This window comes from Notamacropus eugenii, chromosome 3 (genome assembly GCF_028372415.1).
Source record: "Notamacropus eugenii isolate mMacEug1 chromosome 3, mMacEug1.pri_v2, whole genome shotgun sequence".
Taxonomy (NCBI): domain Eukaryota; kingdom Metazoa; phylum Chordata; class Mammalia; order Diprotodontia; family Macropodidae; genus Notamacropus; species Notamacropus eugenii.
Window position 1 is genome coordinate 357299650 of NC_092874.1, and position 26637 is coordinate 357326286.

Here is a 26637-nt window from a genome sequence, read left to right on the forward strand (position 1 = left end):
ATTAGAAGTAACCACTTTTGAGGACTGACAAGGTCAAAAGAGAGAATAGAAGAAATGGGAGGCAGGATAAGATGGAGGGAAATATATTTTGTCTTTAATAACATGACTATTGTGGAAGTCATTTGCAACACTACAAATATATAACCTGTATTGAATTGCTTGCCTTCTCAGTGGGGATAGGTGGGGAGGGAGGAAGGAATGGAAGTTGGAGCTCAAAGTTTTAGAAACAAATGTTGCGTATTGTTCCTACTTACAACTGAGAAATAAGAAATACAGGTAATGGGGTATAGAAATTTATCTTTCCCTACAGGGCAAAAGAAAAGGTAGGGATAAGGGAAGAGAGGGAAGTTAGAAGGAAGGGCAGATTGGTGCAGGGGGTAATCAGAATGCTTGGTGTTATGGGGTGGAGGAGGGGAGAGATGGGGAGAAAAATTGGAACTCAAAATTTTGTGGAAATGAATGTTGAAATCTGCTTTCCCCCTCCCTCAATGATATGGCATACAGTTTTATATAGATTCTGCACATACATTCCTATTAAATAGCTTTTCTCTATAGTCATGATGTGTACAAGAATTCTCTTGTTTTTTCAACGTCAATTTGGGAGGTTCAGAACAATTTGCTGCATACTGCTCCATCTTGGCTCCCAGAAGTCAAAATAGCTGACTTTCCTACATTCCTCCTGTTGGTTGATAGCTCCAAGAGCAACAACTGCTGCCACCATTGCTGCTGATGGCATGTGCAGTCACTCCCAAAGTCTGCTCCTGGTTAGCTGAGGCTGGGGCTGTCTTGATCTGCCCTGCACTTAACTGTGCTTCTCTCTCAGGCTGATGCAACAGACTTTTCTCCAGTTCCAATAGATCCCTCCCCTTTACCTTCTAAGTTGTCTCTGGTGTCTGTGGGCTGACAAGTCTGGAATCTTGCATTGTTGCAAGTGACTTAGTCCCCTGAGGTCTGCATTGGCTTTACTGTGACTGGGACTGTGCTGCCATCGCCTGCATTAGACTATCCTCATCTGTCAGCCTAACACAATATACTTTTCTCTTCAACCTTCCCGGTTGTCATGGAATTTAAATCTTCCTCCCTCTGACTCTTTGTATATTCTGTCACTTTTGCATTTGTTCAAGTCACTTTTTATAGGTATTTGAAGAGCTTTGGGGAAGTTTCTTCTTTCACTCTGCTATCTTCGCCCCAATAATTCTTGAATTATTTCTCCTCTATCTATTTCCAGGTCAGATGGTTTTCCAATGAGATATTTCACCTTTTATCTTGTTTAATTTTAATTCTTTTGATTTTCTTTCATTGTTTATTGCTGTCTCCTAGATTCATGACTTTCTCCTTCAATTTTAATTTTGAAGGAAATAATGTGAACAGACTTTTGTAACTCTTTTTTTTTTCCATTTGGCTGATTTTTATTTGTAAGACATTTTTATCTTCATTGGATTTTTGTGCCCCTTTTTACCATTTGACCTATTCTGTTTTGTAAGGTGTCATTTTCTTTGGTATTAATTTTTGTGCCTCCTTTATCAAGCTCTGGACTTTTTTTTCATGATTTTCATGTATCACTTTCATTTCCCCCCATTTTTTCCCTCTACCTCTTATTTGATTTTTGAAATCCTACTTGAGCTCTTTCATGGCCTAAGACCAACTTACATTTTTTGGGGGCCCTCACATATATCAGTTTTTACTTTGTTTTCTTCTTCAAGTTTGTGTTTTGATCTTCCTTGTCACTATAGTAGCTTTATATAGGTAACTATTCTTTTAATTGTTTGACCATATTTCCTGCCTATTTCTTGACTTTTAACTTTATATGTTAAAGTTGAACATTATCTCAAGGTTCAGGTTTTTGTGCTGCTATTTTCCATAGAGTAAGGGGTCTATAAGTTTTCAGTTGTTCTGGGGATATGATCTAAGGAGAGGTATGTATACTCCTTTCTTGATTTGTACTCTGCTCCGTAAGCAACCACAAGGACTCTTTTCTACCCTGGAAATGTGATCAGGGTCTCTCTTCTCCTGTGATTGCAACCTCTTTTGTGCTAGTGTTTCCCTTCACCAATTTACCAGAACCCAGTACTGCAACCTGAATCCACATATGGGCAATGCAAAAGTGTCTTGCACACTGTGCCATCAGAGGGACCTCTGTATTCTTCTTCTAGTCGGTTGTCCAATATCCTTATTGTTTGTAGGCTGAAAACTCCAGAAACTGTGATTTCAACTGCTGCCTCGCTTACACTCTAGGCCTGCAACTGTTTACAGGGATGCTATCTTGGCTTGTATCTTTTGCTGGAGCTGGATTGTACTCAGCTCTCACTTAGGTACAAGAAATATTTCCTTTCATCCTTCTAAATTTCTTTGGGCTGGAAAATTGTTTTGCCCTGTCCTTTTGTGGGTCATGTTGGTCCAGAATTCATTAGGAGGCAAATGTAAAGTTGCTTGGTGAGGAAGGGAATTTGGGAGATATCAGAAAAGTACCTAACTTTTCTCTGCCATCTTGGCTCTGCCCCATGAAGCTGTATTTTATGTAATTCTGTTCTTTTTCGTTTTAAGCAAACATTGCTGATACAGATAAGCTGAGCAATAAACAAAGGAAAGAATAACACTCCTTAGACATAAATTGTCGTTGGTAATCAGGATTGACTAGATAGACCAGTAACAGCAAGATTAAATATTGGTCTTTAATTCTCTTGGTCCAAGTCCTGCTTATTCTTCATCTGCTCAACAAAAAGAGCTCCTACTTATAGTCAAGTTTTATGTTGATGTCATCATCTGTAGCCCTCATTACTTCTGCTAATTTTATTAGAATAACTTCCAAGTTAGTTCCCCTGTCTCTTTACTTTCCCCCTGTTCAAACTATCTTCTATATAACTAGCAAATTACTATTCCCAAATCACATGTCATCTGTGAGTTCAAGAAGATCTAATGATTTCTTACTACTTTTAGGATAAAATACAAACCCCTTTGTTTATTGTTTAAAGGATTTTGCCATCTGATTTTAGTCTACTTTTCCAAGTTTCTCACCCATTAACTTTAGATCAAAATTTACAGCTAGGATGGACCTTAGTACCCATGCATTCCAAATCTGTCATATTATAGAGTTGGAACTGAGACCCAGAAAGGTTAGATTATTGCCCAAGCTTGCATAGCAAGTACTCACCTTAGACATGTTCTGAACAAGAATCTTGCCAGCTCCCAGTCCATCAGCAGTTTTTTATGAACTATGATATTCTTTGTTATTAGAGAGATTTCAATTATTTTGCTAGTTGGTAAATCAAGAAATGATAGTGATTTGAAAATAGAAAGTAACAGTGGATGTTATTTTTATCATAAATTTTACCAATAGAACTTATCGCAGGTGAAAGAGGTAAGGAAGCAAAAAAGAAGGAAGGAAGAAAGAAAGAAAAAAAATGGTATATGTTTAAATATTGGTTTATAAATAGAAAGTTTTTAGGAATATCGAATATTAATAGCTATATTCCAGGCCCTCAATGAAAAGTCTACTCAGGGGGTGGGGCCAAGGTGGTGGAGTGACAGCAACTACTCACCTAGACTCTAAGACAAACTCCTTTAGAGACCTCTAAAAAGAGAATCAGAACAAATTGTAGAGTGGCAAAATCCAACAGGACAGAAACTGTGGCAAATTTCCAACCCAGGACAGACTGGAAAGGCGAAAGAAAGGATATCTTGCGTGGACCTGGAGGAGCACACAGTGCACAGGCTGTACAGGTGAAGATTCCGCTATAGAAAGACAGGCAAGAAGCCACGGTCAATCTGAAGCAGCAGCTGCAAGGCAGAATCTCAAACATATCAGTTCAGGACGGGATTCCAGTGTAACTGAGCCTGAGAGAACCACAGAAGCCCAGGTAATTGCAGTGGCCACTCCTGCAACAATCAGCCCACAGATTAAATGTCATTAAGGCACTGACTTGAATTTCCGGGAGCCAAGATGGCAAAATGATCAGTAAATACTCTACCCCTCCCCTTGCTGACCTTGAAAAACACATAGAATATTTCCCCAGGGAAAGTCCTGGAACAGTGGAATCACACAAAGGGGTGAACAGTCTCTTAGACCATGAGACGAGGAAAATTGTAAAGAGGGGATCCCTCTTGCTGTGACTGAAGGGGAGCAGTGCAGGACTGGAGCTGTCCCAGACAGTCCCACCTCAGCAAACCAGGAGGGAATCCTGAGGCTTGGGGGAGTAGAACTCCTACTCATCAACACCAGGAGTCCAGGTGTGTCTCAGCACAACCAGGAAAAAGGGGAGACAATAGTGGCTACACCAGTTCACTAACCACCAAGTTTACCTGTGCTCATCAGAGGAGACCTCCTGTGGTCTGGAAGTCACACACCTTCCCCCACACTTAAGGTGGCCAACTCCACAGTAATGATGGGGAACTCATAAAAACTTCACCTGAAAAAGGTGCATCATCATCATCATCATCAGAAAAAGTACAGCATGCTAGCCTCCAGGTGAATGAAGCACACACCACAATACACAAAGCCTCAAGTTCTAAGCAGAATAATGGTGGCACAGAGACCCCAGTGACCCAGAAGCAGAGATCCACTTTAAAAAACCAGGAAAAGGTTATCATCATTTGCAAGAAACAAACAAGAAAAGATAAGACCATGGAATATTTCAATGGGACAAGGACTAAAACATGATTACCAAAGAGGGTAGCATTGAGATTGTACCCCCATCAGGTACTTCAGAAGGGAACATGAACTAGTTTCAAGCCCAAAGAGCATCCTTGGAAGAGCTCAAGAAGAATTTTAAAACCAGATTAGGGAAGTGGAAGAAAAACAGGTCAATGGTTTTAAAAATATGAAAAAAGAAATCATGGAAGAATTTAAACGGAAAATTGGATTAATGGAAAAGGAAGTACAACACTTAACAGGAGAAAGTAACTTCTTAAAAAAGACAACTGGGCATATAGAAAAGGAGATGCAAAATTTACCTGAAGAAAACAATTTAATAAAAATTAGAATTGGACAAATAGAAGGTAATGACTCTATGAGATATCAAGAATGAGTCAAACAAAATCTGAAGAATGAAAAGACAGAAGAAAATGTAATACATCTCATTGGAAAAACAAATAACCTGGAAAATAGATCCAGGAAAGAAAATCTAAGAATTATTTGTCTACCAGAAAGCCATGATAAAAAACAGATTCTGAACAATATCTCCCAAGAAATTATCAAGGAAAACCGCACAGAAGTCCCAGATCCAGAGGGAAAAATAGTCATCGAAACAATCGAACACTGACCATCTGAAAGGAATCTGAAACTAAAAACAGTATAGAACATGCCAAATTCCAGAACTATCAAGTGAAGGAGAAAATACTGTAGGCAGCCAGAAATAAACAACCAAATATTGAGGAGCTACAGTGAGGATCACACAGGACCTTGTAGCTTCGATATTTAAAGATCAGAGGAACTGGTATACAATATTCCATAAAGCAAATGAGCTGGGATTACATTCAGGGAACAATTACCCAGAAAAACTGAGCAAAATATGATAGTCAAGGACATAACATTCAATGAAATAAGGAATTTACACACCTTCCTTACGAAAATGCCAGAGCTCAAAAGAAAATTCGGTCTTCAAACTCAAGTCTCATGATAGGCATAAATCGTTAAATGGGAAAAATAATGTTATTTCATGTGGGCAAATTCTTTACATCCCTATAAGGGAAGAGGATACTTGTTAATCTTGAGGATTGTATATTTATTATGATATGTAAAAGGGAAAGACATAGATAGAGGGAGTGGGTATAAAGTAAATGATGTGATAAAAAATGTAATTTAAGGGTGCAAATGGATTATAACCAGAAATGTTAAAAGGAGGAGGCATAAAAAAGTAAATTATCCACACAGGAAGAAGCATAAAAATAGAGTAGAGAGAAAGAGGTGAGGGAGATTAGCATTATTTGAGATTTGCTATCATCTAATTTGGTTCAAATATGAAAAAAAACAAACTCAGTTCAGTACAGAAATCTAATTACCTCTATAAGCTGTTGGATTGGAAAGGGAAAGAAAGGAGAGAGGAGATTGAAAGGGAAGGAATAAGTAGTAAAGGAAAAGGGGAGGAAAATGGAGTGGGGTTGAAAGAAGGGAGGCAAGACTGAGGGAGGTAGTGGTCAAAAATTAAAACTCTACTCTTGAGGTGAAGGGAGAAAGGAGACCTAAAAGCATAAAAAGGGGGAAAGAAGGTGGAGGGAAAGACACAGACAGTAACCATAAATATGAATGTAAATGAGACGAACTCTCCCATAAAACAGAGACTGATAGCAGAATAGATTAAAAAGCATAATCCAATAATATGTTGTTTACATGAAATATATTTGAAAAGAAAGGGATACATACAAAATAAAGGTAAAAGCTTGGAGCAGAACATGTTCTGCTTCAGCTAATGTAAAAAAGCGGGGATAGCAATCCTAATCTCAGACAAAGCAAAAATAGAAATAGATCTAATCAAAAGAGATAAGGAAAGAAGCTATATCCTGCTAAAAGGCACCACAGACAATGAAGCAATATCATTACTAAATATATATGCTCCAAGTGATATACCAACCAAATACTTAGAGGAGAAGTTAAGGAAGTTTCAGGAAGAAATACAGAGCAAAACTATTCTAGTGGAGAACCTCAACTTTCCCTCTCTGAACTTGATATATCTAACCTCAAAATAAATATGAAAGAAGTCAAGGTGGTGAATAAAACTCTGGATAAGATAGATATGATAGGTCTCTGGAGAAAATTGAATGAGGATAGAAAGGAATATATCTTTTTCTCGTCAGTACGTAGCATATATACAAAAACAGACCTTATATTAGGGCATGAAAACTTCACAATCCAGTGCAAAAAGACAGAGATAGTCAATGTATCCATCTCAGATAAAAATGCAATAAAAATTACAGGTAAAAACACCCCATGAAAAGACAAACCAAAAATTAATTAGAAACTAAATAATGTAATCCTAAAGAATGAGTGAGTGAAACAACAAATCACAGACACAATGCGCAACTTCATTCAATAGAATACCAATAATGAAACAACCTACCAAACCTTATAAGATGCTACAAAACCAGTTCTTAAGGGGAGCTTTATATCTTTGAATGCCTACATGAATAAAATAGAGAAAAAAGATATCAATGAATTGGGCATGCAACTGAAAAAGCTAGAAAAACAACCAGTTGAAAACCCCCAAGTAAATACTGTGGAGAACCTTGAGGGGTTTGAAAGAGCACGTTATCAAAAATTCCCGTCCTCCAAGGGAGAATGATAATTGGCTTGAGAAGTTAAGTGATATATTGTTCTCCGGTGCATGTCCCTGAATTTGGTGTTGAAGTTCCAGGAATCAGGGCCCCTGCTATACAGGATGATATTCTGAGAAAAGAGGCCCTGAGGCCTCCCTTGCTACTTATCATGATCTGTTCTGTTCTCATCTCTCAATCGCTACCCCTATGGATTTTTATTATATAAGCACCCTGATCCCCTGATTTCTTGGCTCAGTATGTCTAGAATAAATTCAGTTTGTTCAGACTGCTGTGTCCCGCCTGTCATTTCATCCTGGCTCTGTGAGCTCTATAACTGCCCCGGACCTGCCCAACTGTGCTGGTCCCAGCAAAATACCAAATTAGAAATACTGAAAACCAAAGGATACATTAATAAAATTGAAATAAAGAGAACTTTTGAACTAATAAATGAACCTAAGATTCATTTATATGAAAAAAAACGAAATTGATAAACCTTTGGTCAATGTGATTAAAAAATAAAAGAAGGAAACCAAATTACCAATATCAAAAATGAAAAGGGTGAACTTACCTCCAGTAGAAGGAAATTAAAGCATTAATTAAAAATTACTTTGCCCACCACTATAATCAGGTAAGTTTTATACCGGGAATGCAGGGATGGTTCAATATTAGGAAACCTATCAACATAATTGATCACATCAACAACAAAACTAACAGAAACCATATGATCATGTCAGTAGATGCAGAAAATTTTTGACAAAATACAACACGCATTACTATTGAAAAGTCTATAGAGCATAATAATAAATGGAGCTTTCCATAAAGTAATAAGTGTATCTACCTAAAAGTATCAGCAAGCATTATTTGTAATGGAGAAAAGCTAGGTGAATTTCCAAGAAGATCAGAGGTGAAAAATGGATTTCCATTAATATCACTGTTATTCAATAGGGTACTAGAAATGTTAGCTTTAACAACAAGAGAAGAAAAAGAAACTGAAGGAATTAGAATAGACCAAGAAGAAATTAACTTATCACTCTTTGCAGATTATATGATGCTATACTTAGAGAATGCCAGAGAATCAAGTAAAAAAAAAACTACTTGAAATAATAAACAACTTTGGCAAAGTTGCAGGTTATAAAGTAAACCATGATAAATCATCTGCCTTTCTGTATATTGCTAACAAAGCCCAACAGCAAGAGAAAGAAAGAGAAACCCAAGTTAAACCTATGGTAGACATATTATCTGGGAATTTACTTGCCAAAACAAACGCAGGTTCTATATGAACACAATTACAAAACACTTTTCACCCAAATAAAGTCAGCTCTAAGTAAATGGAAAGACATCAGTTGCTCGTGGATATGAGGAGCTAATATAATAAAAATGGCAATTCTACCTAAAGTGATAGACTTATTCATTACCATACCAATCAAACTACCAGCTAAGTATTTTTGAGACCTAGAAAAAAGAATATCGAAATTCATATGGAAGAACAAAAGGTCCAGAATATCAAGGGGGTGGCCTACAACTACCACATCTCAAATTGTCTTGTAAAGCAGCAATCATAAAAACCACTTGGTAATAACTAAGAAATAGAGGAGCAGAGCAGTAGAATAGGTTAGGTCCTCAAGACACAGTAGTCAATAAAAATGCTAATCTACTGTTTGATAAACCCATGATATCCAGCTTCTGGGAGAAGAACTCACTGTTTGACAGAAATTTGTGGGGAAACTGGATAACAGCGTGATGGAAACTGGGCATTGACCAAAGCCTGACACCATACAAAAGAATAAAGTCCAAACAGGTACACAATCTAGGTATAAAAATTGATACCATGGACAAATTAGTGGAACAAGGAATAGTGTACTTATCAGATTTATGGAGAAGGGAAGAATTTTTGACCAAACAAGAGCCAGAGTACATTATGAAGTACAAAATAGATAATTCTGATTACATTTAATTGAAAAGTTTTGCACAAACCAACCCAATGCAACCAAGATTATGTGGAAAGCAAAAAAAACTGGGGAAAAAATTTTGCAACGGTTGTCTGTGATAAAAAGCATCATTTCTAAAACATAGAGAACTGAATACAATTTACAAAATACAAGTCAATTCTCAATTGATAAATAGTCAAAGTATATCAAAAGGTAGTTTTCAGAGGAGGAGATTAAAACTATCTACAGTCATATGAAAAAATGCTCTAAATCACTGTTGATTAGAGAGATGCAAATCAAAACAAATCTAATGTACCACATTACACCTATTAGATTGGCTAACATAACAAAACTGGAAAAGGATAAATGTTGGGGAATATGTGGGAAATTTGGAACACTAACTCATGTTGGTGGAGTTGTGAGCTGATCCAACCATTCTGGAGAGCAATTTGGAACTACAACCAAGAGGCGACAAAAGTGTGCATACTCTTTGACCTAGCAATATCACTTCTAGGACTCTATCCCAAAGCTATCATACAAATGAGAAAGGGTCCCATATATACAAAAATATTTATAGCAGCTTTCTCTGCGGTAGTCAAAAACTGGAAATCAAGGGGATGTCCTTCAATTGGGGAATGGCTGAACAACTTGTGATATATGAATGTAATGAAATACTATTGTGCTTTAAGAAATGATGAACAGGAAAACTTCAGAAAGGCTGGAGGGACTTACAAAAACTGATGCTGAGTGAAAGGAGCTGAATCAGTAGAACTCGGTGCGTAGCAACAACCACATTATGTGAGTAACTTTTCTGGTAGACTTAGTCCTTCACAACAATGCAAGGACCTAAAAAATTCCCAATGGACTCTTGAGGCACAACGCCTTCCACATCCAGAGAAAGATCTATGGAATTGGATTACAAAATAAAGCAGACCATTTTCTCCTTTGTTATGTTTCATTTTGTTCTGTTTTATGGTTTCCCCCATTCATTCTAATTCTTCTAAGCAACGTGACTAACGTGAAAATATATTTAGTAGGAATGTATGTTTAGAATCTATATAATATTTCATACTGTCTCAGGAATGGAGTGGGGAGGGAGGGGAAAAATCTAAGTGATATGGAAGTGATTTTAGAAAACTGAAAACAAAATAACTATAAAAACAAAAATCTACTTAAAGAGAAATAAAACTAACAAATATAAAATACTAAAAGGAATAAGTATAGTGTAAGTTGAATCATAACCAGTATTTTGAAAGAATTGTAATATTATTCATATGGATACTCCTTCAATAACATAAATCAAATCACCTTTATACTGAACTGTCATGACAAAAATAATTTTTTTGCTATTTGTGAACCTTCTGATGGCTATCTCCTTCACATCTTTGCCAGGTTGCATATTTTGCTGTTGCCAAACTTAAACTCAAAACCTTTCTATCTTGATAGAAACGACCAAAACTTGTACTGTATTGACAAAACCTAGAACCCAATATGGCCTTCAAACTTTATAGCAAAATCCTTATAGACATTTCAAGAAGTAGGTCCAAAATGTTAATAAATCACACAAGTATTTAAAAATTAATCTTTTTCATTAGATGGATCTTGTAGATAATTTATTAATCTATTATAGTACAATAAATATAATTTTAACTTGATTTTTCCCTCATCAAAGTGTCACAAACAATGAAATGGTTATAAAGTATTGAGCTTTTGCATTATTAAAATAATGAGAAGGAAGTTTAAACGTTTAAAATCAATCCTTAATTTCTAATTTCTTTTAAATTGATTCATTTTCTTAATGAGGTCATAATTTTAAAACCATTTTTCCTACTATTATATTCTTTCTTATGACCTAGATAGAAAACTGAAAATGAATAAGTTTACATATTTCTTGTTTTGAAAATACTAAAAATTTTGCTGAAATTCTAATTTAATTTAGATTTTTGATTGTGAAAATATTCAAATGGTTCCAATTGCCTTTAAGAAACATGATATAAATAGCACAAGCTTTGGATCTTTAGGTTTTATTTTCCTGTAATGTTGTTATCATTACTTATTTACAATGTATCATAATGCTCTGGCATATCTAAGAGAATCAAACAGAGGTGCATACTCTTAAAGAGGTAAACATAATATTCCACAAAGTGAGCTGCACCCTTCTCTGACATTTTTCTAGTTAATACTTTCTGTATGTTCATTATAATTTCCAAATGTAAGTCTAAATGATACACATGAATATATTCCTTCTATTCAATTGACATTTTTTTATTCCTCCAAATTGCTACATTAAATTAAAGATGAAAAGCAGACAAGTGATTCTGGTAATTGTAAGTTAGATTGGTGAGAAATCAAGACTACAATGAGTTTTTATTTTTTATTGTTAAAGTTAAAAGTCTTTGTTTTCCAGGCAAATTTATACTTTAAAAAGTGTTCCAAGAGTCCAAGTTTTGAATGACATGTACGTTTGGTCTCATTTTTCAAACCAGCTTTATGATTTTACCAGTTCATTTACATTCTCTTCTCAAGAGCATTTTCTGCCCTTTATTTTTCTTGAAAAAAGAAATATATAAAGAAAATACTATGTGATCAAATAAATGTGCTTTCCCTAAGGAAAAACTTACTGGAACAGGTCAGAAAACTGTCTGAAAAAAACATTTAAATTCGTGAATTTTTCATAAATTTACAAGACAACAACTCACAGTGTAAATGCATGTGTCCTTATTATTTAAATAGAGGAGAAACTGTAAGATATGACAGTGCCAGAAAGTGGAAAAGTGGGATCTACTAGTCTAGCATGTATTTCTTCTCTTCTGCTCTCATACTTAAAATTTCTCTGCAACCATATTATAGCAATCATTTGCAAAATAGGACAAAAAAACAATAGCTCCTAAAATTTGACAAGAAGAATTAAAATATATGTATGTGTGTGTGTGTATGTGTGTGTGTGTGTGTACACTCGTATATGTACGTATATATGTGTGTGTGTATGTATGTGTAGATATGGATTATATATACATATATGTATATGTTGGGGTTATATACATATATGTATGTATGTGTGTTTATACATATAAACATATATGAACATATCTGCAATTATTTTTTCCTTTAGGGAAAAGTTTGTTTTTTTTCATTTTTTCTTCTTTCTTAATTTATTGGCTTGTTTGTTTAAAATTATATAGTAGATTGGATGATGTCATTGCTTCTTACATATTGTCTTCCATGTTTAGTAATTGTGAATGCACAATGCAAATGAATGTTTCATTTATGAGAATAAATGGTTTTCTTTTACAGAAATGATAAGATCAATTTTATTCAACTCAATAAACTTGTATTAACCATGTAGTAACTGGACATAGAAAGATCTCCCCTCCAATAGAGTAATTTCTATCAGGGGACAAATTTATGCAGATAGAAATTTAAATACAAAAATATATATCAAGAAATTTTTTGCAAGAAGGAGAGATGTAATTTGGAGAGGAATCAAAGGACCATGGATGAAAGTGTATTCCTCTTTTAGCACCTAGAGTTTACTATATCTCTGTGCTTTAACATAATTTTTATCAATATTTTGTGACATTTTAACAAGTTGCAAATTTACAGTTCTTAATTTTTTCAAATATTAGAAGAAAATAGATTGTGGTATACTTCAAGAGCAAGAGTAACATGTTTATCTTCATTTAAGAAAGGATTTTTGTTGTTCTGTTATTTTTCAGTTATGTGAGACTCTTTGTGACCTTTTTTGGAGTGCTCATAGCAAAGACACCAGAATGGTCTGTCATTCCTTCTGCAGTTCATTTTGCAGAAGAAGAAAGTGTGACAAGGAAGTGACTTGCCCAAAGTCAAACAGGTAGTCTGAGGCCCAATCTGAATTCAGGAACATGAGTCTTTCTGATTACAAAGCAGCCACTCCATCCACTGACCCACCACACTTCCCCCAGGCAATGCCCAGATATTTAAAATAAATTGAATCAATCAATCAATCAATCAATTAATTAATGGTCACTTTTTTTTGGAGAAGAAAATGGCAAACCACTCCAAACAATTTTGTCAGGAAAACTCTTAATGAGGTAACAGAATCAGACATGATGGAAACAACCCCAAAACAACAAAATTTCCCAATGAAATGTAGAAGTTATTATACTAACAAAATTAAGGCAACTAGGCTAAGAAGTATAACTGTCAATTGGGGTGGAGGGAATCTATCATATCAAATATTTCTTGTAAATCTTATAGCTCAGATATAAAAGACAAGAATCAGAAACTGAGAACTGGATAGGTCCAGTGAATATTTGTTTTGCAGAAAATAAATTGAGGCCATCATAGGTTAAATGACCGGTCCAGGGATACATGACTATTGAGTCTGTCAAGATTCCTTTCTTCCTGACTTTAATTATCTATTAAGTGATATTGCCTTAAATAATTGTTCAAAGGACATGAACAATTCTCTAAAGGATAATAGAAAAATATTAATGAACATATCAAAGCTATACAAGCTATCAAAAATGAAGACATGCAAATTTAAGGAATTGTTGAGGTTTCATCTAGCACCCAGAAAATGGAAAAAGATGAACAAAGGTGAAAATAATCAATAGCATGCATGTTTCTGAAAGGCAGGCAATTTTCTCAATTTATACCTTTATGAATACTTGAATACTTTATTGCCTTAGAAATAAATTCTGTTTTTTTATCTTAAATTATCTTGCCAAATTCTGTTTTTGAGGTGAAAATTCTTATTTTATGTAATTTTCATATACTCTTCCATTCTCCTTGTCTTTTTAGTCTTACTGATTTGTCTTCCACCTTTGTTTATTTTTTAATTCCTATTCCCACATAATCAGATAATTTTACAGTTTGATGAATCCTCAGACATTTAATACATATTTTACACTGAAGGAATTGCCATGACAACATACTCTGGATATATTTTATGTGTGTGTATAGTTATTTATAATTGTTTGTATTTAATATTCTATTTATAACTTCATATTTATTTATAATTATTTATATGTTACCTCTCTAATTAAAGTGGAAGCAATTTGAGGGCAAAAACCATCTTTTCCCTTCCTTCATAATTCTAGTTCTTAGCACAGATCCCAGTACATAATTGCTTATTACCTGCCTGAAAATTAGCTTTAATCCCAAACACATATGCATTGTCATGGTTTTTCTTTCATTTGTCCTTATTTTTTTACCATGATTATTTTACTTTTTCTACCATTTTCTTACTGTAATCATACTTCTTATCTTTGCACCCTTCCCTTTTGCATTATAATGATTTATTATGGGTCCAGTACTATTATGTTCTTCTCTCATTCTTTGATATCTATTTCTATTATCTCAAGCTTTCTGATTCAAAGAATGGTGTCAACCAACTGGTTCTTAGTCGTAAGCAGAGTCTAAGGAGTCCCTGTAGCCAGCACTATTATCCTCTTTGCACTAGAAGCACTTTGTTAGACGGTTCAATCCCCTCTTAGTCTGAGTTCTTAGCCGCTGGGGTTGGTTGGATACAAGATAGTCAGTCAGTCAGTTAATAAGCATTTATTAAATACTTACTATGCGAATAACATGATGCAAAGCACTGTGTATAGAAAGAAAGGTGAAACACAATCTCTGACATCTAAAAGCATTCTGGATTTGACCCATACCTCTTTTACTCTCTTGTTAAATTTTCAGTGTGAATATTTATACCTTATAATTTATTAAGGCTTGATTTATTTGTTTACTCTCTAGACCTGAGAAAATGATACAAAAGTATTAATAGTGCAGATTAATTTTAAAAGTGATACCTGCTCATATTTTAATTTTCCCAGCATTCACTCCTATCTGCTTTCAAGGAGGTCTATTCCAAACAAAAAAGCAAGATGCAAACAATTATGCACGTACAAGGAATGCACATGTAGATGTCAATTATAAGCAATCTCCAAGGAAAAACAGCAGTAGGAAAGAAGTGTGTATGTATAGTAAGGAGATATAAAGAGGTCTTTCTCAGAAGATAGAATTTGAGTCACTGGAAGTTATTAAGTAAGGGTATAACTTGGTTTTAAATCGAGACTTGAAAAGAACCAGAGTCTGATCACAGTTTACATTAATTGGCTGAGAAGAAACTTGCAAACTAGGGCAGTGAAACAATGTTCTCATTTGCTCAAAGAAGAGTGGGAAACAGTTAAGCATTTATACGTATTTGAGGTATTTAAGACTTTTTGAAATATATCTGGCTAAGTTAGGGTTAAGAGAGAAACAAAATAAATTGGGAAGTCAGGCAGGACGTGGGGGTCTACAGAGAAGATATCTGTATATACAATAAATCAGAAAGGAGGACATTTTCTGCTCTCTAGACTTATTTCCTTTCTACCTTAGAATCAAATTGAGTCGCTATAATGGAGTTGCTATGCTTACCCACATTTGATGACAGCAGCCATCTACTAATTTTAACATGGTCCCTTATCATTCTAAGCTGTGAAAGGTCAGAGTGTAAAAGAGTTAGAGAGAAAAATTCTGGGGAGATGAGGAGTGAGAACTGTGAACATGGGCTCTCTAATGCTTGTATTAATCAATTAAATATGAGAGTTTCCTTTTTTTCACAGGAGAACCAGACAATGGAGGAGCACAACATCTAACGAATCAGGAGCACTTCTAATGCCATGGTTGCTTGGCATACCAGTGATCCTTCTCAAAGTAAACTAGCAGAATTCAGAGATGCCTGCAACTGACAAAACTAGTCTTGACCAGCTAAAATAGAAAGCAAGCATCTTGGTTTCTGAAATGTGAAGACAAGCAGACATCTTGGATTCTGACATATAAAATTTCACTCTGACCTTGTCTTTTGGAATGTGAATGACTGTTGTCTAAAGGAAAGGCAAGGATCAGTCACAAAAGGTTCAGTTCTCCCTGTTGTCTGAAAATAAAATACTTTTGTTAGGCCACTAAGGTAACATTTAGTGCAAAAACAATTCACTTTCATCTACCAATAAGGATGCATAGCTTGCATTTCTAATGTTGCTTCTTTTAAATCCTCTTTTAATGTGCTTCATCACAGTGCTATACACTTAAATTATACCCTAGGGACTTGAAAGAGTTAATGCACCATCTAAATAGCTAACTTACTATTAAATCTAGCTCAATCAAATTTTGGTAAAAGAGTATAATATAGCAGAATGTCCATTTAGTTCCATAAAAATAACTCTATATGACAAAATGAGTGAAGACTATTATCATTCCACACCTATAATATGCTCTACTTTTTAGTGCACACCTTTTAACTTGCTTATAATTTAGCTTCAGGCTTTGCTAAGGCTTGTTTTTTATAGTATATAACTACTGGCATTAAATATACATTTTGTGTCTCACAGAATTTCAATTTTTTCCCTTCTAAAATCTGTTATTAATACAAGATTATAGAAATTATCGAAGACAGTTTTCATGCTTTTCCCACAGCTGCATATAACAATAAGTTAAGAATGGGATGTTTCCTCTTTCCTGTCTGAGAGAGGGGTATTTTCATGAATATTTTATAGAAATAGAAACCCCATAGATTGCAACAATTATTAGTCCTGTTACTATTATAAAAGAGCAGTGAAATATAGTTTGAGAGTACTGTATATGCATGCTTGAGAAGATACTTGTATTGCACAATTGTCAGGGCCACCTATTTACAGAGTGACAATGAAGCAAGGCATATCATTGGCACGAGGTCAGCTCAAACTAAGACATAAATACAGGCAGAAATGGAGCAGGAAAACTTTGAAGCTGTGAGGTTTCCAGAGTACTGGGAAGATACTCTTCCTTGAAATCTGATGATGATGATGATGCCTAAAATTGACTCATTAGGATTTAATATCTTTTATGTAACTATTTAGCTCCATTTAAAATACAATAAAAAATAAGAATAAACCTGGATTATAGTATTTAGTTTTTTTTATTAATTATCTATCCAATGTGAATAAAGAATTATATATAGAAAATGGCAAGATAATAGAAGGATATAGAAAACCTGAGGAAGATCAGGAGTTTTCACTACAGGATAAAGAATGAGGAGTCTGGGGAACAAAAGAAAACTTTACACTTTATGAATCTATTTGGGATCAGCTTACCACTGCTCATTTTTTTATACATCATTAAAATTTGAATTACAATGCTTTATTAATTGGTGATATGGACAGTGATTTTTGTTATGATTCATATTACCTACATTTGATCTGTGTTTAATGTTTCATGGGAAGTGATATTTGTGTGAAATGAACTGATATTACTATATTTATTTTTTAGTGTTGGTACAAAATTAACAGAAAACAACTACTTGGAATACTAAATTATTTGAAAGGAAATATTGAAATTTAGGTTCATATAATCTAAAATAGCATCTTAATTGCCCTTTTTTTGGAACTTGTGTGTCTTTGGACAAGTCATTTCACCTCTCTAGGACTCTTTTTCTTTGTTTGTTAAATGAAAAGCTTAACCTCAATACCTTTCAAGTCTTTTCGAAGTCAAAAGCAGAGCAGCTTGGTTGTTGATCAGAGCAGGAGTATTCCATGACTTTTATTACTCAAAGCTAGGCGGGATCAACAGCCTCACCAAGTAGACATAAGTAGAGGCATCAGCAATGAATCCAGTGGGGCAAACAACTCTTCCTTTGGTAAGACAAAATGGCCTGTACAAAGCAGAATGCTCATAAGTCCACTGATGAGAAAGCTCCGCAAAAACAATTGGCCCCAAAGGCTGCCAGGAAAAGTGCTCCCTCTACTGGCAGGATCAAGAAGCCTCACAATTACTGGCTTGGTACTGTAGGCCTTTGTAAGATTCGCAATTGCCAGAAGTCAACAGAGCTTTTGATCAGGAAAATTCATTTCCAGCTGTTGGTGAGGGAGATAGCTTAGGACTTTAAAACAGACTTGAATTTACAGAGTGCAGCTATTGGTGCCTTTCAGGAGGCCAGTGAAACATATTTGGTGGGTCTCTTTGAAGGTATTAACCTGTGTGCCATCCATGCCAAGAGAGTTGCTATCATGCCTGAAGACATCCAGTTGGCTCACAGGATACAGGGAGAAAGAGCTTAAGTGAAGGCAGTTTTATGGTTTTTTGTAGTAAATTCCACAAAATATATTAGTTTTCATTTGTGACCTTTTTTGTAAGAAATTGTTTATAGTATGTTTCATTTGTACTTACATCATTCCATGTTTCAAGCAGGATGAATATGAAAAGTGATTGTTCACAGACCTCAGTGATGAGAGTGAGCATTGTTGCTCAGAAGCGTGTATCAGTAAATATCTAGACATACATGGGAGACCTGCAGTCATAGGTTATTGGATCTGCATTTATAAAAGGAAAGGCAACTTATAAGGGGTCACCAATTACTTTAATCAAGCACATGAAGCATTCACTTAGTTCGGGGGGAAGAGACAGCGCTCTGAACTTCAGAGAAAATACAGAGAAATCTAAATCAGCAAACAGTGCTTCCAAATGATCTGACAGTAAGCAATACATACATCACAAATCAACAGACAGATGCAACTGCCTGACTAAACATACATAGTTATCAGAGAAGGAAGCACCAACATCTGGGTTTTCAAAGCTGGAGGTCACCTTAGTGGATTTTGAGTCTCATCTGGCACACATTCTTCCAAAAAGTAAGCCTCCAAAGTAAAACCTCACTTTCTGAAGATTTATAGATTTTTGTTTTCAGTCAGAGGGCCTCACAATCCTTGAGAAACAGCTCCTCATTAAGAACTTAACAAAAGGTGTGGACCTTCCTACAAATCTTCCCAGGCCCATTAATGAATGGGGAAGATCTTTAATCATATTACTGTAATTAACAATACAAATTACCATACTGTTTCTAGTTAAAGAAACTTATAGAAAGAGGTTACTTTACTTTACTCTAGTAAAGACTCTTGGTTGATAAAGGCAATATTCAATCAGAGGCACTTGATTATATTTAAAGTAAAAGAGTAAAAGATCCTGCTTTGCATACCACCACAGAGCAACAAGTTGCTAATATGTAGAAGGGACAGGTAATAATGATTGCTTCTCATAATGCATGTTTTTATATTTTAATGACTTATTGGGCAGCTAAAATAGTAAGGTGGTAGAATTTACATAAAGATAGGTAGAGTTCTTTTGCAATAAAATTGGTCATGATTTAATCCAAGTGTATAAAAATTGGGACTGCAAAATCTGACCATATATTGCTGTGATAGAATGTGGACTTTTCAAAGAGTAATAATATCCAAGTCTTAACCACAGTGTAACTTATAGTTTCCTAAAACAAACATAAACAAACGTAAACCTGACAGCTATAGAATAAACTACGTACATTCATAATGATTATTTTATATGTCGTAGTATCAATGTTTTTAAATTAAAAGTTTTACATCCACCTGTGGAAAGTCTTGTCATTTGGCTTTCTCATAGTTAAACTTCGCTTGTTCTCCTACATCAGAGTAAAAAGATGCTGCTCAGCATTCTACCTTGCGTAAGTCTTTATTCTACCACGGTAAGCAACTTTCTAGCTGATAGTGCAAACAATAACCCTAGTATTCTATTTATAAGGGATATTTTTAAACTGCAAGCTTTTCCATCAGCATCCTCTCCCTGATACTTGCAAATTATCTGTTAATAATAGTGATATACAGTTGGTCTTAACAAATTTGGATACTTACTTTTTAACCAAAGCAAAGCTCATTTAGTTAAGTTACTACACTGGACACAAGGGATAGAGGAGATAGAACTTATCTACTGGGTGAAGTATATATTATAAACTTTACAGTAACTTGCCTGGGAATGGAGAAGGCAATCAATTTTCAAAATTTTCAGGGAAATATCGTGATGGTTGGGAGGTTAGGGTCAATCTGGTTTGACCAACCAGGAAAAGAAAAATCACTTAGAGGAACTTTGAAGCGCTTTTTTTTAAAAATTTAACTTTTAACATTCATTTTCACAAAATTTTGGATTCCAAATTTTCTCCCCATTTCTCCCCTTCCCCCACCCCAAAACACTGAGCATTCTAATTGCCCCTATCACCATTCTGCTCTCTCTTCTATCATCCCTCTCTGCCCTTGTCTCCATCTTCTCTTTTGTCCTGTAGGGCCAAATAATTTTCTATACCCCTTTACCTGTATTTCTTATTTCCTAGTAACAAGAACAGTACTCCACAGTTGTTCCTAAAACTTTGAGTTTCAACTTCTCTTCCTCCCTCTCTCCCCACCCCTTCCCTTTGGAAGGCAAGCAATTCAATATAGGTCATATCTGTTTAGTTTTGCAAATGACTTACATAATAGTCATGTTGTATGAGTGCCAGGCCTAGAGGCCTGAGGGCTAGCCGAGTCTTCCCTTACCTGTATTGGAGGTCTTTGGTTGGCCAAACCGGATGCTCGTATGAGAGAAAGGACGTTCCAGAGTCTAACAAGGGTTGAGCTTTATTTCAGGGTCTAGTTACAAGTGCAGGGAAATTCTTCCTTAGGAGGGATCGAAGAATCTCTCAAGGAGGCAAAGATCTTACAATAAGAGATTGAAAGTAGAAGTATAAGTGGGGAGAGAGGGGGAGGGGAGAGAGGAGAGAGGAAAAGCGGAGCCTTGCTGTCCTCAGACGTGGCCCCTCCGCCCAAGAGCTCTTTCAGGCTTTCCTGATCCTACTTAAGTTCTCCAGCCGCATAGTTTGCATCTGAATACCGTGCTGTTAGGTGTGCCCAGATCCGGGACAATCTCGAGGGCGGGGAGAGCTCACTCCCATCACGTCTCTCACGGGAAGAGGCGGAAATACATGAGATAGCTCGGTTCACCTCGATTCCCAGTCGTTTCCTGGGGGGTCTCGTGAGAACTCTAAGATTTAGAAGTTCCCACCTTTACCCGCCCGAGACTGTCCACCTGGAATTGAGCTTCCATCCCCAGCATATAAGACTAACTATATTTCCCTCCATCCTATCCTGTCCCCCATTACTTCTATTCTCTCTTTTGATCCTGTCCCTCCCTATGAGTGTTGACCTCAAATTGCTCCCTCCTCCCCATGCTCTCCCTTCCATCATCCCCCCCAACCTGCTTACCCCTTCTCCCCCACTTTCCTGTATTGAAAGATAAGTTTTCATACCAAAATGAGTGTGCATTTTGTTCCTTCCGTTAGTGGAATGTAATGAGAGTAAACTTCATGTTTTTCTCTCACCTCCCCTCTTTATCCCTCCACTAATAAGTCTTTTGCTTGCCTATATTATGAGAGATAAGTTGCCCCATTCCATTTCTCCCTTTCTCCTCCCAATATGTTTCTCTCTCACTGCTTGATTTCATTTTTTTAAGATATGATCCCATCCTCTTCAATTCACTCTGTGCACTCTGTCTCTATGTGTGTGTGTGTGCGTGTACATGTGTGTGTGTGTGTGTGTGTGTGTGTGTGTAATCCCACCCAGTACCCAGATACTGAAAAGTTTCAAGAGTTACAAATATTGTCTTTCCATGTAGGAATGTAAACAGTTCAACTTTAGTAAGTCCCTTATGACTGCTCTTTGCTGTTTAACTTTTCATGCTTCTCTTCATTCTTCTGTTTGAGAGCCAACTTTTCTTTTCAGCTCTGGTCTTTTCATCAAGAATGCTTGAAAGTCCTCTATTTCATTGAAAGAGCAATTTTTCCCTGAAGTATTGTACTCAGTTTTTCTAGGTAGGTGATTTTTGGTTTTAGTCCTAGTTCCTTTGACTTCTGGAATATCCTATTCCACACCCTTCAATCCCTTAATGTAGAAGCTGCTAGATCTTGTTTTATCCTGATTGTATTTCCACAATACTTAAATTGTTTCTTTATAGCTGCTTGAGAAGTTTTCTCCTTGACCTGGGAACTCTGGAATTTGTCCACAATGTTCCTAGGAGTTTCTCTTTTTGGATTTCTTTCAGGTAGTGATCTGTGGATTCCTTGAATACTTAATTTGCCCTGTGGTTCTAGAATCTGAGGGCAGTTTTCCTTGATAATTTCATGAAAGATGATGTCTAGGCTCTTTTTTTGATCATGGCTTTCAGGTAGTCCCATAATTATTAAATTGTCTCTCCTAGATCTATTTTCCAGGTCAGTTGTTTTTCCAATGTGATATTTTACATTATCTTCCATTTTTTCATTCTTTTGGTTTTATTTTGTGATTTCTTGGTTTCTCATAAAGTCATTGGCCTCCATCTGTTCCATTCTAATTTTGAAACATCTAGTTATTTCAGTGAGCTTTTGAACATCCTTTTCCATTTGGCCAATTCTGCTTTTGAAAGCATTCTTCTCCTCATTGGCTTTTTGAACCTCTTTTGCCACTTGAGTTAGCCTATTTTTCAAGGTGTTATTTTCTTCAGCATTTTCTTGGGTCACCTTTAGCAGGGTGTTTACCTGCTTTTCATGCTTTACTTGTATGTCTCTCGTTTCTCTTCCCAGTTTTTCCTCCACCTCTCTAACTTGATTTTCAAATTCGTTTTTGAGCTCTTCCATGGCCTGAGCCCATTGGGTGGGCTGGGATGCAGAAGCCTTGACTTCTGTGTCTTTCTCTGATGGTAAACATTGTTCTTCCTCATCAGAAAGGAAGGGAGGAAATTCCTGTTCCCCAAGAAAGTAACCTTCTATAGTCTTATTTTTTCCCTTTTCTGGGCATTTTCCGAGGCAGTGACTTGACTTCTGAATATTCTCTTCACACCCACCTTGCCTCCAGATCCACCCAGCCGGTGCTTGGGGTCTGAGATTCAAATGCTGCTTCCCAGCCTCAGGGCTTTCAGCAGGGGGAGGGCTATTATTCAGTGTGAGAATAAGTTCAGCTGCTCAGGTGGGGGCAGCGCCACCACACTGGCTCAGTTCCCTCAGGGGGTTTATGCAGAGACCTTCAACAATGGATCCAGGCTCCTGCCTGCTTGGGGAGCCCAGGTCTGCTCCCGCCTCCTTTGCTGCCTCCCGAGGGGGCCCGAGTTATGAGGGCACCCCACTCCCCTCTCTGCAAGGCGAGAAGACCCTCTCTGAAATCTTTGGGGCCCGTGGGTAGCGGGACGTGTGCAGCTGCTGGAGATTCCATCCCTGAAGCCTGCTCGGGTCTGCTCCTCTTGGTGCCAAACGGCCAAAGCAGGGCTGGGCTCGGGTCTGGGTCCGCAGCGTGACAGACCTTTGGTGTCTGTTTTCAGGGCTCTCTGTAACAGAAATGTCGTCTGCTCTGTTGTTCTGTGGCTTCTGCTGCTCCAGAATTTGTTGGGAGTTCTTTTTTACAGATATTCCATGGGCTGTGGGTTGAGAGCTAGCATATGTGTGTTTCTACTCTGCCATCTTGATTCTGCCCCTTGAAGTGCTTTTAAACTTTATACTTCTATTGAAGTTTTTAGGTCAATTACGTATGTTGAATAAAATAATTTACAAATAAACTTGTTTATCTAAAAAAATTATCTACAAAGGCTATATACATACATACATATATATATGTGTGTGTGTGTATAAGTTTATACATTGATTTCAACAATTATTATGCAAAACTAATTGCAAAATAAATTGTTAAAGAGTTAAAAAAGACATAATGCCTGATGAATTAAAGTCAGCTGACCTAGATGAATTAAGTGTATTCTCAGGTACTAAAATGAGTGGCAAATACGATTTCTTAACCCATGTGAGTGATAGACACATAAATAGATATACAGAGAAGATAAAAAGATATAGATTAGCAAGAGATACAAATAAATCATTGAGAATGGGTAAGCCGAGAAAATATAATATAAATGACAATTCTACTTAAATTAATTTACTAATTTAGTGCCATACCAATCAAACAATCAGATAATTATTTTCTAGACGTGGAAAAAATTATATCAAAATTCATCTGGAACAACAAAATGTCCAGAATATCAAGGGGGCTAATGAAAAGAAATGCTAGGGAAAGTGGCCTAGAGTTACCAGATTTCAAATTGTATTATAAAGTAGCAATTACCAAAACCACTTAGTATTGGCTAAGAAACAGAAAGGCAGACAAGTGTAATAGGCTAGATACTCAAGACACAGTAGGCAATGAATATAGCAGTCTACTGTTTCATAAACCCAAGGACCCCAGCTTCTAGGATAAGAACTCACTCTTTGACAAAAATTGCAGGGAAAACTGGATAACAGTGTGGCAGAAACTAGGCATAGACCAATACTTGACACCACACACAAGAATAAAATCCAAATGGGTACACAATCTAGGTATATAAATTGACACTATGGACAAATTGGTGCAGGAAGGAATAGTGTATGTATCAGAATTATGGAGAAGGGAAGAATTTTTGACTAAAGAAGAGATAGAAAGTATTATGATGTCCAAGATGGATAATTTCGATTACATTAAACTGAAAAGTTTTTGCACAACCAAACACAATGCAGTCAAGATTAGGAGGAAAGCAGAAAACTGGGAAAGAATTTTTACAGCTAGTGTCTGTGATAAAGGCTCCATTTCTAGAATATATAGAGAACTGAGTCAAATGTGAAAAACACAAGTCATTCCCCATTTGATAAATGGTCAAAGAATATGAGCAGGCATTTTTCAGAGGAAGAAATTAAAGCTGTCTATAGTCATGAAAAAATGCTCTAAATCACTATTGATTAGAGAGACAAAAATCAAACAACTCTGAGTTACCACATCACACCTATCAGATTGGCAAACATGAAAGAACAGGAAGATAATAAATGTTGGAGAGGATGTGGGAGAGTTGGAACATTAATTCATAGTTGGTGGAGCTTTGAGCTGATCCAATCATTCTGGAGAGCAATTTGGAACTATACCCAAAGGGCTACCAAAATTTGCATACTCTTTGACCCAGCCATATTGCTTCTAGGACTGTATCCCCAAGAGATCATAAAAATAGGAAAGGGTCCATTATGTACATAAATATTTATAGCAATACACTTTGTGGTTGCCAAAAACTGGAAATCAGGGGGATGCCTATTAATTGGGGAATGGCTGAATAAATTACGGTACATGAATATAATGGAATACTATTGTGCTATAAGAAATGATGAACAGGAAGACTTCAGAGAGGCCTGTAAATACTTATATGATACAATGCTGAGTGAAAGGAGCAGAACCTGGACAATTTTGTGCACAGCAATGACCACGGTGAGCAAGAGTATTTTTTCTAGTAGATTTGGAGCTTCATTGTAATGCAAGGACTTAAAAAAATGTCCAATGATCTTCTAAGGCAAAATGCCTTCCACATCCAGAGAAAGAACTATGCAACTATTCCACTGCAGAATGTAGTAAATAATTTTCTTCTATATTACGTTTTAGTTTATTATGTGATTTTTCCTATGCATTTTAATTCTTCTATATGGTACCACTATGGTGAAAATGTATTTAATGGGAATGTATGTGTAGAATCTATATAAAATTGTATGCCTTCTCAGGGAGGGAGGGGAACATAGGGGGGAAGGAGAAGAAAATATCTAAGTTCTATGGTAATGATTGAAGAGCACTGAAAATAAACAAAATTAAGAAAGAAATAAAAATCATTGAGAATAAGAGCTGTAATGGTGCTAAAAATGGCAAATTAACAGAATTGACTGTAGAAAATATAGGCTACTGAACTTGACCTTTTCTTCCCCTGGGAAAAAATTAAATGGACTAGAGATCATTTTGAGAAATTGATTATTCGACACATATACACAAACACACACATATGTATATGTGTGTGTGTGTGTGTGTGTGTGTGTGTGTGTATAAAGCACATAGCTTTATTAAGGATAGGTCATAGTAGCTTTAAGTTATTTCCTATTTTGAGTGGTATATAAACAATTAAATAAACTAGTAGTATATATGTGTGTATACACACACATATAATGTGTGTATACATGTAGTATATGATAAAATATATTCTGCTATTCCTTCAGAAAATATAATAAAATATGTGCTAGATTCTAAATGAATTCTGAACTTGTTGAAATAACTGAATTTGATGCAGAGATATTAATTGTTTAATAGCGTTTAATTATCTGGATAGAGGACTGCAGTGATGAGTTCTGAGAATTAATATTTTCTTTTTTGCTATTGAACAATTTTGTCATTTTTTGAATATGAATATCTTTCTTATCACATTTTCAATTGTCCTGAAAGTGAAAGGTCTAGCTAACGCTCTATTTTTCTATTTTTTGGACATGATTCTAGAGGATCTTAAGGGTAAAACATTGCAATCAGTGTAATATCATGATATTCAATAAGGAACAATGCTTTTTTACATGTGTTTAAATGTGTTTTAAAAAATACAAAAAAAAAAAAACAAAAAACACCGTACTAATACAAGGCCTCTGTTTGTATGAAAAAAAACCTTGAGGTTTTAGACCACTATCCTCTTGTGAGTTTTCACTGTGAAATGACTGCCAAAAAGCTAATGGGCACTTGGTTTAAATGATTAGAAACATAACTTCCAGGAGTTAGTTTTATTCTTTCTTCATTAGGCCATTTATGGAAGAAGTATTGTGTTGAGTTCTGTACACTACAATGTATGAAAC

General features: G+C 35.8%; 1 pseudogene; it reads left to right on the plus strand.

Annotated features, from left to right (window-relative positions):
• Nucleotides 1-17821: 17821 nt before the first annotated feature.
• Nucleotides 17822-18243, plus strand: LOC140531652 (histone H3.3A-like; annotated as a pseudogene).
• Nucleotides 18244-26637: the final 8394 nt, after the last annotated feature.